This window comes from Patiria miniata, unplaced genomic scaffold (genome assembly GCF_015706575.1).
Source record: "Patiria miniata isolate m_02_andy unplaced genomic scaffold, ASM1570657v1 HiC_scaffold_5, whole genome shotgun sequence".
NCBI classification, from domain to species: domain Eukaryota; kingdom Metazoa; phylum Echinodermata; class Asteroidea; order Valvatida; family Asterinidae; genus Patiria; species Patiria miniata.
Window position 1 is genome coordinate 17,221,958 of NW_024037072.1, and position 14,803 is coordinate 17,236,760.

The window sequence follows — 14,803 nt, forward strand, 5'->3', positions numbered from 1 at the left end:
GAAAGTGGTTGAAAGTGTGTATGAGTGTGCCTGGCCAGCATGTGTAAATGTGAGCCTGCTCCTTTATGTTCAGCATTGCCTGAGGTAATTCTTATTTCATGCGAAGATTGTTTATTTAATTTGGGGAAATAGATCTACATGTACACGTTTATTGTAATTTTATACCTGTATAACACTGACATGTGTGTGCTTTTTGTAATTTGTATTCTTTGTATTTTGCCCTCACTGCCGAATTCTCACACAGTGAGAATTGGCAGCTGGGCTTGCAGGTTGGCAAGAATAAATCGGCAGTCATTGAGGCAAGGAAGCTTACTATTCTCAAAGCGTCACCTGTTCACTAGGACCTGCGTGCCCGTGTTGCCATCCCAATCACCCATTTAGCCAGACCCAGAGCTCTTCACCAGTCAGTTACAACCCACTCCAGTACTACCTCATCACCCAACCCCACCCCGTTCCCGAGGGATCTCTACAATAGAAAAGACACTTATTAGACTTTTATTTTGCAATATTTTTACCTTTTCCAAATATACTGATACATTATCGGTTGATTTTTGATACATTATCGGTTGATACAGTATCCGTTCCGTGGTGATACATTATCGGATAAAGTTATTTTGTAGTTACATTATCCGTCGACACGTGATACATTATCGGATACAAATTTTACTACACTATCAGTCAATTTTTGCTACATTATCGGTTAGTAATACAATATTGGTCAATTTGTGATACATTATCGGTTGGTGATACGTTATCCGTTGGTTACTACATTATCAGTTGTAACAGCATACTTCGTAAAACAAAACCCGATCAACTCCTGGCTATAAACAACATCTCATGCGGTTGAGCGCCTTCGATGAATGAGCAGATATAGTTGGTTTCTCCTCGTTCCGGATTTAAGATTGTTAAAGGCGTTCTGGTTGTGGCGTGAACTTCACTTTGAATTGGCTCGCGCCACTGAACGGACCCCCAATTAAATTAGACATAAAAAAGGTAATACGAGAAGTAACTCGTTATACAGTCTGTAAATGGGAATCCAATCATCAGGTTGGCATAAGATAGCGAGCTTGGGGCCAAACGTTCTCATTTTTCTCAACGAGTTTCGAGTTTTCGTAGCCGGCCACTATCACGATTGGCTACCCGAGAATTATGGCTGTCACAATGGGAAAGTGAAAAGAATGGAAAACTTTATGTAGATATTCAACTGATGCGAATGTATCAATAGTCCCAGACACGCAGCATTGTCAATTGGTAAATTGTGTTAATAATTATCCACGGTATGCTGTAAAATATAAGGACCCGTGGTACGAAATCAGACCAACACAATCCAAATTATTGGGTAATGTGCAGAATTTATAAGTTAATAGATTTCGGGTTTATTTAAAGATTTAGTGGAAAAACAGTAGTTAGCTGATCACATGTCTTATGGGTTTCGTATTGTCTCCAGTGAAGTCAAAGTCGGCCACAACTGGGTCACCAAGCCACACCAAAAAAAAAAAGAAGAAAAAAGAATGGAGGTATGGGTTTTTGGATGGTTTTAGCCCAGGGAGAGACTTTTGAGACTTTGTGACTTTTGAGAAGCGATTGCTCTTCTAACGGGATAGATATCCGTAGTCCATTGGGACTTGTAAGAAGTGAATGTGCTTCTAGGTGTAGGGATATCCGTAGTATTGGAATGATTATAACCATTAGCATGTAAGTGGTAAATGGGAGTTTATTAAGCCATGCTGGTAGTTACATGGACCTGTTAATTATTAGAACTGGTAGCAGGTAAATTGTACATGTGATTGTTAAACCATGCTTGTTGGACTGTTTCAAGCGAATAAATGATTGCCGAGTGACCACAGTGCTTTTCTCCGGTGTGATTCTCCTTACAAATATTCTTGCGCCACACGCATTATTTCATAATAAGTTGGGTGCAAAGCGATCGAGGCTGTGATTATAAATAATGGTTTTCTGATAACAACTATGAAAAACTACCAAAAGTAGGACACGCCTATGTTTTAAATATTCATTTATTGGCACGACACATACGGGCATGGCGTGCCCGGCCCGCCAAAACTGATCTCCGCGCGCTGCAAGTTCGAGCAATCGACTAGTCGTTTGCTAGACTTGATGATTCGATAACGACTCGACGCTTGATAATAGTAGGCCGAGGATGACCTATCAAAAAGTATCCTGGGATTCAACAGGCGATTCAGCCTGCGGTTTAGCCCGCGATTCAGACGAAAGCTTGAAAACATACCCCAAAAACCCATACTCCATGCGTCAAAGGGAGATACTTTATTGGAACTAGCTCCTTAGATTCACGACACGAAATTTCCATTAATCAAGTTTGCTTTACATTAAGAATATATATCAGCAAAGCTATAAACACCGTGTTTAAAATTAATTTGTTGGTCCTTTTAGTGAAATATAAGGGTTTTTTTCGAAGCCGATTACCTTGTGTTCAGCGCATGTTTTTACGTACTGCACGTGTTTTTGCAAAATGATCCCGGCCCACTATTTCGCCCGGGCGCAATGTTTTTCTTTCTCCCAAACGACATCCACATATGGGAGTACGCTATGGCGTTTTGGACTTAACTTTTATAAAAACATGAGAAGAATATATAAAATTAGAAAAAAAGAGTGAATTTGAAAGTTATGAAATTCGGACTTTATTACCTTTTTTAAAAAATCCTCCGAAGCCTCAGGTTAGAAACGGAAAAAAATTCGAGTGAAAACCGAGATTCGAACCCGCAACCTCGCGATGCAAATTTCCACCATCCATCGACTGAGCTGTCACACTACTCACCAAACTTGGGGAAACAAATAATTATATACCTGCGTTTCGTATCATAAAATTATCGTAGAGGGCGTTAAGCAACCATGTATGCGGATGTCGTTTGGGAGAAAAAAATTCGCCGCCCGGGCGGAGTACTATTCCGCCCAGGTGGATTACTATTCGGCCCAGGCGCATTAGTATTTGTGCTCAAATAGCTGAAATGAACCCATTGGCGTTCAATTTTGGGCTAATGTTATGACTCGTAATGTAATATCGACCCGTAATGTAATAAAAATCCGACCCGTAAAGTAACAACACGAGTAACAACAAGAAGGTCCCCATTGCAATAAAATTGCTAGTGCTACGAACACTTTGGGGAAGTCAATATTTTAATGATACTCCTGTCCTATATTGTTTTACCTACCCTAATGCATTTGACAGGTATTTTTTTAACTCAGCCAGTATCTAAAGAAAAAAAATAAGTGTGGGATTGTATTTACACTCATTTTTATGGTGAAAAGAAGTTTCGCAAAAACACTACCGTTTAGAAAAGGTTTGTAGATAGTAAACGGCAAGGATTTCCCCAAATCTCAAAAGAACAAAATCTACCTACCTCGTGCAAATCAAGTCATCCATACCACAGTGATCATGAAGCTTAGAGACGCCGTTGTTCCACAAACGTATGCATTGCGTAGCTGTAGTCCAGAGATGTTTTAGTGAGTTAGCATGAGAGAGTATCCTTTTAAGCACTATTTTGCTGACACATTGCTCAATATAGAAAACAAAACGTCTATTAAAATAAGATTTATTACTTTCTTGTGTGCACGGCTGACTGTTTATAATTGGGCTAACACAAAGGAAGGGAGGCGGACAAAAACACAACTAAACAACGTTCCTGTCATTCCAGGAACGAAACAAATACTTTCGCTGATAAATAATACATTGAATTTCCCTTTAATTGTGTCGCAAAGTTCAAATATTAAAAACACCAAGATGTTTTCCTTTGTAAAATAGTTGTTTCTTTTCTGTCAATCCGATAAATAAAAGCGTTTTAGAAAAAAATAGAGAAGTCATTGTGACTTCATTCCATACTATGCATAATATTCACGTAATCGAACTACCCTCCAGATGTTAAGACAATCGAATATTCCCTCCCTTCCAAAAAAAATCAATCGCATTTTGGATGATGTCACGACGACGTCACATTTTTTTCTCCTCAAGGATTTTGTACATATATCTTTGATATCCAAACCTCTTACAAACAGAATTGTAAATTTATCATATTTCGCTTGTGAGTTATACACAACGCAAGAAAAACATATATAAAATCAAGATCTCTGCCGTGGATATTTTCAATTCTTTCACACACACTGAACGCAGAAATGAATGGTGGTCGTTTATGGAAAGTTCTAACATTTGCAGTGGTGCAGTCCGCAGTAGCTTCGCGTCGCGTCATTTAATTTTAATTTAATTTTAGATATTTAGACATTAAGTTAAAGGATGCAATCTAAAATGTAAGCAGGGGCTGTCAAGGAATGAACAAAAGTATACAAACTGTCATCCGATGATGTGTTCATCCATACCCCTGATAACAATTATTGGTAAAATTACAAATGTTAGGATAAAAATTAATATTAAAAAAAAATGAAATGGAATGAAATTCAAAAAAAAAAGCCGTAAACAGGAACAAAAGGAAAATATCGAGAAATCCCCCCTCCCACCAACAGGCACTCACCAAAAAATAACACGCCACAACTATAGCCACCCACAGAACTTAATCAACAGGACTAAATGCAGTTCTCGCTGCCACCACTTGTCTATAAGTTTAAACCGAATCAGCCACCTTTCCTCTCTCTTGCTGGGTTCAGGAGCCCCGCTTTCTTGTACTCTTGTACAGTGGCGTATCCAGAGGGGGCAGAGGGAGCACTCTGCCCCCCGCGGCAGATTTTTTTTTCACAACATTTTTGTTCAGCAATTATTTCAATAAATGGTTTGAGAGTTCTAACATCAATCCCAAAAAAGAAAACCCACTCAAACAAACCTTTAAATGCGCCGTGAAAATGGGTATATAATTTTCAGTATGCATGATAATGGTCAGTTTCCATTTGAAAGATGGAAACTAGCCCCCCCCCCCCAGCCTTTTGATTTTACAGAGGCCAAGTGTCCGGAAAAAAATTCATGTGTTCATTTCGGCGCGGATGTGCGGTTGCCCCCCCCCCCCCCCCCCGGTTTAAAGCTGGATACGCTACTGCTCTGGTGGCGTACTATACCCACAAAAGTAATGTTTCTTATCGCCGCAATTTTCTGAGCTTATTCCTGAAAATGACAAATTATTCTATCAAACAGTTTTTGATTGTATTCTGTCTGAAATATTATCAAGTGACTTGATGCAATATTGATACCTTGATTTTCCCGTGCATCGAAGAAAAGTTGTTGGATTTTAGAATGTATGAATGTTTTTAGTTAAAGCCCAGTCTTCATAAAGGTGACTGGGAAGTAAAGATCTTGTGTCGAATATTTATGCAACCATGCTGTACTTTAAATCAACGTAATACTTCTATTCTATTCTGAACCCCAAAGGGAAATTGACCGTTTTAGACAAACGAATATTTCTTTGGAGTTCAAGTTTCTCAAGTGAATAAATTAAATATAACTACTTCCTTGTGTGCATGGCTGAGTGTTTTTGATCAGATAAAAAAAAGGGAGTCAGAACAAAACAGTCAAGCAAACAACACTCCCGCTATTCCAGGAACCAAAACAATGCTTTCGCTGATAAATAATAAAATTTACTTTCCCTTCTTTTGTGTCGCAAGAGTTCAACTATTGAAAAAGCAGGAACTATTCCCTCGTAAAAAAATAAGTATGTGTCATTGCTGTCAACCCGACATATAATTGAGGTGAAAAAATTGATTTTTTTTATTTTCCACAATGGCAATACAATTGGCTTTTTCGCAAAATTTGAATATTTAAGATTAATTTTGAAAGAAGGTCCAAAAATATATTTTATTTCTGAATGATTCTATACACTGTTCGAAATAATAAATACTGAAGCATGGGACACTTCTATCAGTAGAAAAAAACCTTAAAATTAAATAATCACGTCATCATGACGTCATTCCATGTTATGCATACCAACCACATAATCTAACTACCCACCAAGTTTTAAGACAAATGGACATTCCCTAATGTGTGCTTTACAAAATGCATTTAAGATGACGTCATAATGACGTAACACTTAAAAAATAATTTTGAATGTAGCATGTTTCGTTCTTGAGATATACGAATGAAAGAAAACACAATTCCAAAATCAATGAAAAATCCTATGATGACGTCGTGACAGCATCACCTCAATGGCTATCTATGGCATATACCTGACTATGTACGTACCACGTTTCAACTCACTGGCCTTGTAGTTCTGTAGCTAAATGCTTTAAATAGTGCATATTTAAAATGACGTCACATGATATGAGTTAGTACAAGAGAGCACCCTTTCATTCATAATTTGCTGACACCCTGCTAAATATATTTTTCTATTGTGTGACAGGTTAAAATATACCCCCCTTAATTTTCATTAGTTCCTTTAATATGTAGTAGTTCCTTTAATCTGTAATAGTTCCTTTAATCTGTATTAGTTCCTTTAAACATGATTACATAACAAATATCACTCCGCCACCTACCGTAAAATAGTTCAACTAGATCCGGCAACCTTCCCGCCGCGCCACATTCAAACACTGATTCGATCGAGTAACATCACCCTGTTTTACTCTCTCACAGGTAATTTATATTTTGCTTATTTTATTCTCATCTTTATAATTATCTCCATTGATATGCATTCTTACTTTTATTATCAACTTACCTTTTACTTGTACATTCATTATCTTGCATTTATATTCAACATTTGTGGCATTTACTGTAATTTTTGGAATAATGATTTGGCTGCAAGATGGCAGCCAACGCCGATCGTTTGGCGCGAATCGCCATTTTGTTAAATTATTACAGTTCATTCGTGATTAAGCCATGACTTATTATTTACATTGAAGTTGCATTTATTTGATTGGATAATTGAGTAGATTGTTAGGTTTATCTTTACATGTACATTTGGTTTGGATTTTTAACTGTTTATTTAAATAATTGTTAGCCACATTCAAACACTGATTCGATCGAGTAACATCACCCTGTTTTACTCTCTCACAGAATAAAGAATTAACGTCAAAGTGAACTGGCCGTACTCCAAGTCTCCCTATTTTCGACGCCGATTCCCGGTGTCACATTTGGTGGAAGATCCGGGTACTTGGACTCATAACACCGCGGCCAGCCAGCTTTTGGGGAGCCAGGTCCAGCAACTGAAGACCGTCGTCTGTGCAGCATCGGTGACACCGCAGCCAGCCAGCAAGCCCTGGTGGTGCCGGATCCAGCATTTGAACATCGTCACCATTGTCGTGGCCGCACATGCAGTATATGTTGCAGCTACTGACGATCCTGCCCGGCGTTGCAGCGTGACCGACGATCCTGTCCTTCGTTGCCGCTACCGACGATCCTGCCCGTTGCACGCCGAAGATCTTGTCCGTTGCAGCTACCGACGATCCCGTTGCTGCTCGGTGAGGATCGCCTGCCAGTACAGCAGCTGAATATCCTGTTCGTCGACGAGTCCTTTCTGTTGCGCCGGAGATTCTCTGTTTCACCAATCCAAAAAAAAAACTGAACTGAGTAGCCGATAAACCGGTAGTTTGTTAATTTACATTGACGATAGCATTCAACGCGAACCGATTCTACGAGAACTGTTCATTCATCGAGAACTGTCAATCATTGACGCAATACGTACGCGCTTTGTTCAACCTGGTCGGTTACTGCGCAGAACCTGCCGAGAAGTACAGGGTGCGTACTTGTCCTGTCAAGAGTCAAGATTCAAGACCGCAAGACTACCGAAGAACACCCGTGAACGGACAGCAAGTCAAGCATCCATTCAAGCAAACAGATTTGAGGTACAATAGGCTTATGGTCGGAAGTAATTGATTTATATAACAATACGTGAATTCCACTGCTGGTTACCCCTATTGTTGCATTGTTTGAATTGTCCCTCTTTCCTGGCGCAGGAAGCAAAGTTAATCCCACTCCATTTAGGATTCACTTTGATTGACGTCTATATATACAGGTTAGATTGGGTCAGAAAACTGTTTAGTTTACAGTAAGAAAAAGGATCGTTTTCACTTCCCCCTCTCAGCAAATAATTGTGTTCTCTTACCGATTGAATTATACCTCATCCCCTGTACAAAGTGTCATTTTGTGATAACTGTGTTCATTTACATTGTTGATTGATAAGAGTGACCCAATGCCACAAATTGATTGCTGATTGTAACACTCGAATTGGGATTGGTTGAAATTTGTCAAAGTATTTTTGAATGTGCATATTTTGTTTTAATGCTGTAGTTGGCTCATTGTTGGTGTTTGATTTGCCCAGTTTGTAATAAGATTGCATTTGGTATTGATTTTCCAAAGTTCCTGTGAATCGGAGATAACAGTTTGATATTTACAGGTGACTGATATTGTATGTTAACCAATGTTTGACAACTGTTGATCCTGAAGTTGACCTGCGAATTAGATTCATTCTGATTTGACGATTCGGTATTGTTTTCCTGAATTACTCTTATTGATATTGACATTTGTTTTGCTTGTGATTGAATATTGCAATTCATACTTTGTTTCACTGCTTGATTGGAATTTGATTGATCTTTGAGATAATTATTTCTAAAAACCTTTTTCATATTCCATTGAATTTGTTTCACTTACCTTTTGTGTACTTGATGTCTGATACACACTGCACTGTTGCTATTATACTTGCTGTATTGCTAAGCAGTTCTCTCTCAGACGTAATGGCTACTTCAAGGAAACGGTCCGAAGAAGAACCGATGTACCCAACTCCTACAACGATTCGCTACTCTACTGCTCCAACTTCATCCGCTGCCGCCCTCCATGTCCAGGACAGGCCCAGAGATGATAGTCAACTTCCCACACCAGTAGCAGATCAATTCTTAGCAGAAATCGAAGACTTGGAGCGACGAATTTCCCAGAGTATGCCTCGCCTCTCCCGACAACCACAACCAGGATCAGCAGGCAGAACAGTGCCTACTGGTAGCAGAGCCCCAGCTCCATCAACACCTATCTTCCAAGGTTACACTCCTCTATCTCAGAGCAACAGACCGATGTCTACTTCAAACCAGTACCAGCTTATGCCATCACACCAGGTTAAAAGCGTTCCCATGTACACCGGCCGTGATAATTCAAACCTCTGCATCGAAGACTGGATAAGAGACGTCAAGTATTTGATCGACAACACAGCAATGCCGCCGCAGATGCAGTTTTCTACAATTGTCAGGAACCTCGGAGGCGCAGCCAGGAAACTAGTACTGAACCTGCCCCCTGAAGAACAAACGCCACACCATGCCTTCGCTGAATTGAAAGCTCAGTTTTGAGACTCGTCGATGGCGGGAGACCCCCTAGCTGTATTTTACGAGCGGTTACGTCTCCCAAGTGAATCACCCAGCATTTACGCTGTCGAACTGGAAGCAACATTGAGAACAGTTGAGGACCGGATGAACAGCAGACTTCCCCTGGCAAACCGTAACAGCATGCTCACCCAACAATTCATGCGTGGTGTTGGAGAGGAGAAAATAACCAACCGGCTTGCTCCCATGAGACCAAGAAACATGACCTTCAGAGAAGTACAAAAAGAACTGCGACAAATAGAGTGGGAAGAACGGACTGCATCTCTCCTTCATCCCAAAGCTGACACAAAGATACCGTCACCACAACCCCTGAACAAGGTACAGTCACAGCCCCAGTTTGTTCCACCGCAGCCAAAATCAACCGCACAGCCTCATCAACAGAGAGGTGTAACTGCTTTCAAACCACAGAAGACTAACAATCAACCAACAACCCCTCAACAGACTCCAGGTGAAGACGTCCTTGAAAACCTACTCAAAAGAGTCGAATACCCCACCGCGACCCAGACAGTCGAACTAACCCCAGTCCACGGACCAGAGAATCTTCGTCTGCCACCGTTGTGACCAAGAGGGCCACATCGCCAGAGGTTGCCGGAATGTTCCATTAAACTTCCAGGGCTCCCGGTCGGAGGGCAAACCGGAAGCCCAGAGTCAAGCCCAAAAGTAACCACTTCTAGGAATGAATCTCCTTCAGTCAGACAACACACAACAAATCCGTCGAAGCCATATCATCAAAGTTTGATAGGTCCCAATAACGAAGACACCGTAGAAATCAATGGAGAATGTCATCGAGCCCTGATTGACTCCGGGTCACAGATCTCATCTATAACGGAAGACATGTGGAGGGAACATCCCCTATTACGAGACATCACTCTTTCTTCAGTTGACATAAAGATCGAAGGTGCCAGCGGCCAGGAGGTTCCATACTTGGGAGTTATTCCCGTCTCCATCAATATTCTTGGAATCACCTACGCAGATGTTCCGGTCTTTGTGGTCCCCACCGACAACTACCGAAGGCACGTTCCTGTGTTGATAGGCACAAACATCATCCGAGCAACAAAGAAGGACCAACAAGTAGTCAAAGGTGACAACTATATGCAAGAAATCCAGTCCGAAAACACTGCCTGGCACACTGCATATGTCAACACAGCAATTCTTGAGCCCAGTGACCAGCATAGCAGAGTTGGTTATGCGAAGTACGTTGGCCGCTATCCTCGAAAGATACAACCAGGTACCGAAGTAGATGTTATATGCCAGGCTCCACCAAACCCAACAGGTCTTCCCTACACTGCCTTGGTAGAGGGTCTGCCGAACAGCACATCCTGTTTACGAATTGGTCACCTCATAGCTGATGTCGGCGAGAGAAGGCGAGTGCCAGTTAGGATGTGCAACATATCGGCTAAGCCTATTATCATCACCAGAAATTGTCGACTAGCGCAAGTCTCATCACTACTTCATGAGGAGATTTCAGTTTCTGCTGACACGACGGCAACCACCAACATAAAGGGAGCATTTCCTTCTCCATCTAACCCTGAAGAGAACTTCTCTCGTGCCCATGTGAGAAATATCGAAGCAACAGAAGAACTACATGATGTCATTCCATCACTCGACCTTTCCAAGTCCACCTTAGAGAATGTTGTCCAGAGAAAACAACTTCATCATCTCCTTCAAGAGTTTTCAGACATCTTTTCTGTTGACTCACTCGACTTTGGCCGGACCTCAACAGTAAAACACACGATACCACTGAAAGATGAGCATCCCTTCCGGCTACCCCATAGAAGAATACCACCTCTTCAATACCAAGCTGTCAAGGAGCAACTCCAAAAGATGGAACAAGCAGAAGTCATCCGACGTAGTAGTAGCCCATACGCCTCACCAATGGTTATCGTCCACAAGAAGGATGGCACTCTACGTGTTTGCATCGACTACCGTCAGCTTAATAGTAGAACAGTTCGCGACGCGTACCCACTCCCTCGCATTGAAGAAGCCTTGGACGCTCTCGGCAATGTAAGATTCTTCACAACATTGGATCTTACAGCGGGATATTGGCAAGTAGAAGTAGAAGAGCGAGACAAGCACAAAACGGCATTCACCACTCCGATGGGTCTTTTTGAATGCAATCGGATGCCGTTTGGTCTGCAGAATGCACCGGCTACATTTCAGCGCTTGATGCAGACTTGTCTGGGAGACCAGAACTATTCCACCGTGCTGCTTTACCTCGATGACATTATCGTCTTTTTCCTCAACGTTTGAAGAGCACGTAGCACGTTTACGGAAGGTATTTTCCTGCTTGCGGCAACATGGCTTGAAGTTAAAGCCTGCCAAGTGCCATCTCCTTCAGAAGGAAGTGAAGTATCTCGGCCACATAGTGTCATCATCAGGTATAGCCACCGATCCTGAAAAGATATCGCAAGTCAAAGACTGGAAGACACCTTGCAACCGCAAGGAACTTCTTCGATTCCTTGGTTTCACAGGGTATTATAGGCGGTATATCAAGGGATACTCTACCATCGTATCACCTCTCTACAAACTGACTGCCGGCGACCCAAGACGGAGAAAGAAAAGCAAGACCAGACATTCTACATCAGTTCCTCCCTACGTCTGGACAGATGAATGTCAAGAGTCCTTCCAGAACTTAATACAGGTGATGACAACAGCCCCGATTCTTGCGTTTGCCGATTACACCCAACCCTTCATCCTCCAGACGGATGCGTCAGGTACTGGACTCGGAGCTGTCCTAAGTCAGATACAAGATGGTCATGAACGAGTTATTGCCTACGCCAGCAGAGGATTAAGTCCTGCAGAAGCCCGCTATCCGGCTCACAAGCTGGAGTTTCTCGCCTTGAAATGGTCCGTGTCTGACAAGCTTCGTGATTACTTGTTAGGAAATAAGTTCACTGTATGGACAGATAACAATCCACTTCTCTACGTCACAACCACAGCCAAGCTCGATGCAACTGGACAACGGTGGGTTGCTGCTCTGTCACAATTCGACTTTTGTGTCAAATATAAGCCTGGTAAGAATAACTCGGCAGCAGATGCACTTTCAAGGAAACAACAGCCAGAATCGTCAGCTGTAACTATTCCCTCTGATGTTGTGCAGGCGATCTGTGGTGCTCACCCATCTACTTCACAACCATTCATAGAAGCCACAGCGGTGCAGTGTCAGGTTACGACTCGTCAACAAGCAAGACTCCCATCATCTGTGAAGATCAAAACCAGTGAGAATGAGCTGCCAGGACTTTCCAAGAAACAACTAGCACTTTCCCAACGTGACGAACCCAGTATCTCCCGAGTCATCATGCTTCTGGAGAAAGGTAGCAAACCAGACTGTCGTAGTCGAAGCCAAGAGTCGTCGGAATGTCGTATCTACTTCAGACAGTGGGCCAAGCTAGTGTTGAGAGACCATATCCTCTACAGAACTCGCAAGGCACTGGATGGAACAAAGTCGTTCCAATTAGTCCTGCCTGAGATTTACAGATCAACTGCCATTACGGGTTTACACAACGACATCGGCCACATGGGCTATGATAGAACCATTGACATGGTCAGAAGACGATTCTACTGGCCAAGAATGGCTCAAGACGTCAAACGATGGTGCGAGCAGTGCCAGAAATGCTGTCTTCGCAAAACAGCTCCAACAAAGGTCAGAGCGCCATTGGTCCCCATCCACACGAGTGAACCTCTCGAGCTAGTTTGCATTGACTACTTGAAGTTGGAACGAAGTAAAGGTGGCCATGAAAACATCTTGGTAGTCACCGATCATTTCACCAAATACGCTCAGGCTTTCCCCACGTTAGACCAGAAAGCAGAAACGGTGGCCCGGGTTTTTTGGGAAAACTTCATCCAACATTATGGGTTCCCAGCCCGCATACATGCTGACCAAGGTCGAAATTTTGAAGGCGTAGTCATACAAGAACTGTGTAAGGTGTCTGGTATGAAAAAGAGTAGGACGACCCCATACCACCCTCAAGGAAACGGGCAGACCGAACGTTTCAACCACACGTTGTTGAACATGTTAGGAACTCTCGATGGAAGCCAGAAGAAGAACTGGAAGCAGTACGTTGGCGCGATGACTCACGCTTATAACGCCACATGCCATGAAACCACAGGCTATCCTCCCTTTCTTCTCATGTTTGGCCGTCATCCTAACCTCCCCGTCGACCTCTTGTTTGGAGTCAATCACACCGAGGATACAACTCCTCCCGACTACGACGACTATGTTCAGAACCTAAAACATCGCTTAACCGAATCCTACCAGACAGCAAGCGATCTTGCGATCAAGGCCAAGCAAAAGCAGAAACGAATGTACGACCAAAAGACTCGTGATGCTCCTCTCCAACCAGGTGACCGCGTCCCCGTACAGAATAAGCACATCCAGGGAACACAGAAGTTGGCTAACCGATGGGAACTTCACCCATATGTCATCATCTCGAAGCAAGACAACATCCCCGTGTACACAGTCAGGTCTTCAGAAACAGGCAAGGAAAGAACAGTGCACAGAAATCTTCTGACACCGTGCATGTTCCTCCCGGTCGAGCCTGTTACCAAGAAAGCGTCACCATCAAAATGCATCGACCACAAGACAGATGAAAAAGATGAACAGAAGGTGAAGAGTAGACAAGTAGACGAGCAGGACGAAAATCAGGAAGAGAGTTCCACAAGCGACGATGGCGAGATTGTGTTTCTCCCTATTCGAAGAAAGTCAGTTCCTGTTCCTGAGTCCGTCTCTGTGTCTCCATCACAGTTTTCAACACTCCCTCCATCTGAGCCTATGTCTCCTTCAGAGCCCTCCCGATACGAAACTCATCAACGGCCTCCGACAGGGTCTTCATCGAACTCTCCTTCAGATAATCTGTCCTCCCCTGAGCAAAGATCTGAGTCTCTATCTGAACCTCTTGAACCTCCGTCAGAGCCTTCATCAGTGCCGGATACAGAATCTCTCTCCTACATCTCCCCCGAGCTTGTTGAAGAAAGACCAAAGAGAACCAGAAAGCCCATTGACAGATTATCATATGACTTCTTAGGGCAAACTAAAGAACATCATGTCGATAATGACAAATCTAGCCAGCTCAGAAGAGGCAAATACCGATTTGCAAAGTGGAAAAGTCCAGAAATGGCCGCAGCTAGACGAAAGGCATGCTTGCGAATATTATCTGGTGACTTGATTCAGACGTAATTATATTGTACTGTTTCTATATTTAAGTTATAATTGTTCTCGTGATAATTGATGAGTATTTGGTTTTGGAGCTAAATTGACTGTATTGAATATACGAGAAGTATATATGTATATAATGACTGTAATGCAAGTCAAAATGAATTTCTGAAGTAATTTGATGTACATTTCAATCAAACTTTAATAGCTATTTAGATGATGTTGAAGAATTGTGATAATTGTCTAGTTATATTTTTTTCGAACAGATACATTTAGCTCTTCGAACAATTTGTAAGACTGGGATCCAGTCAATTGATGTGTAAATATAGTAACTGACAATTTGCAGATGGTTGTATTGAATTGTTTGACACACGTCAACTTAAT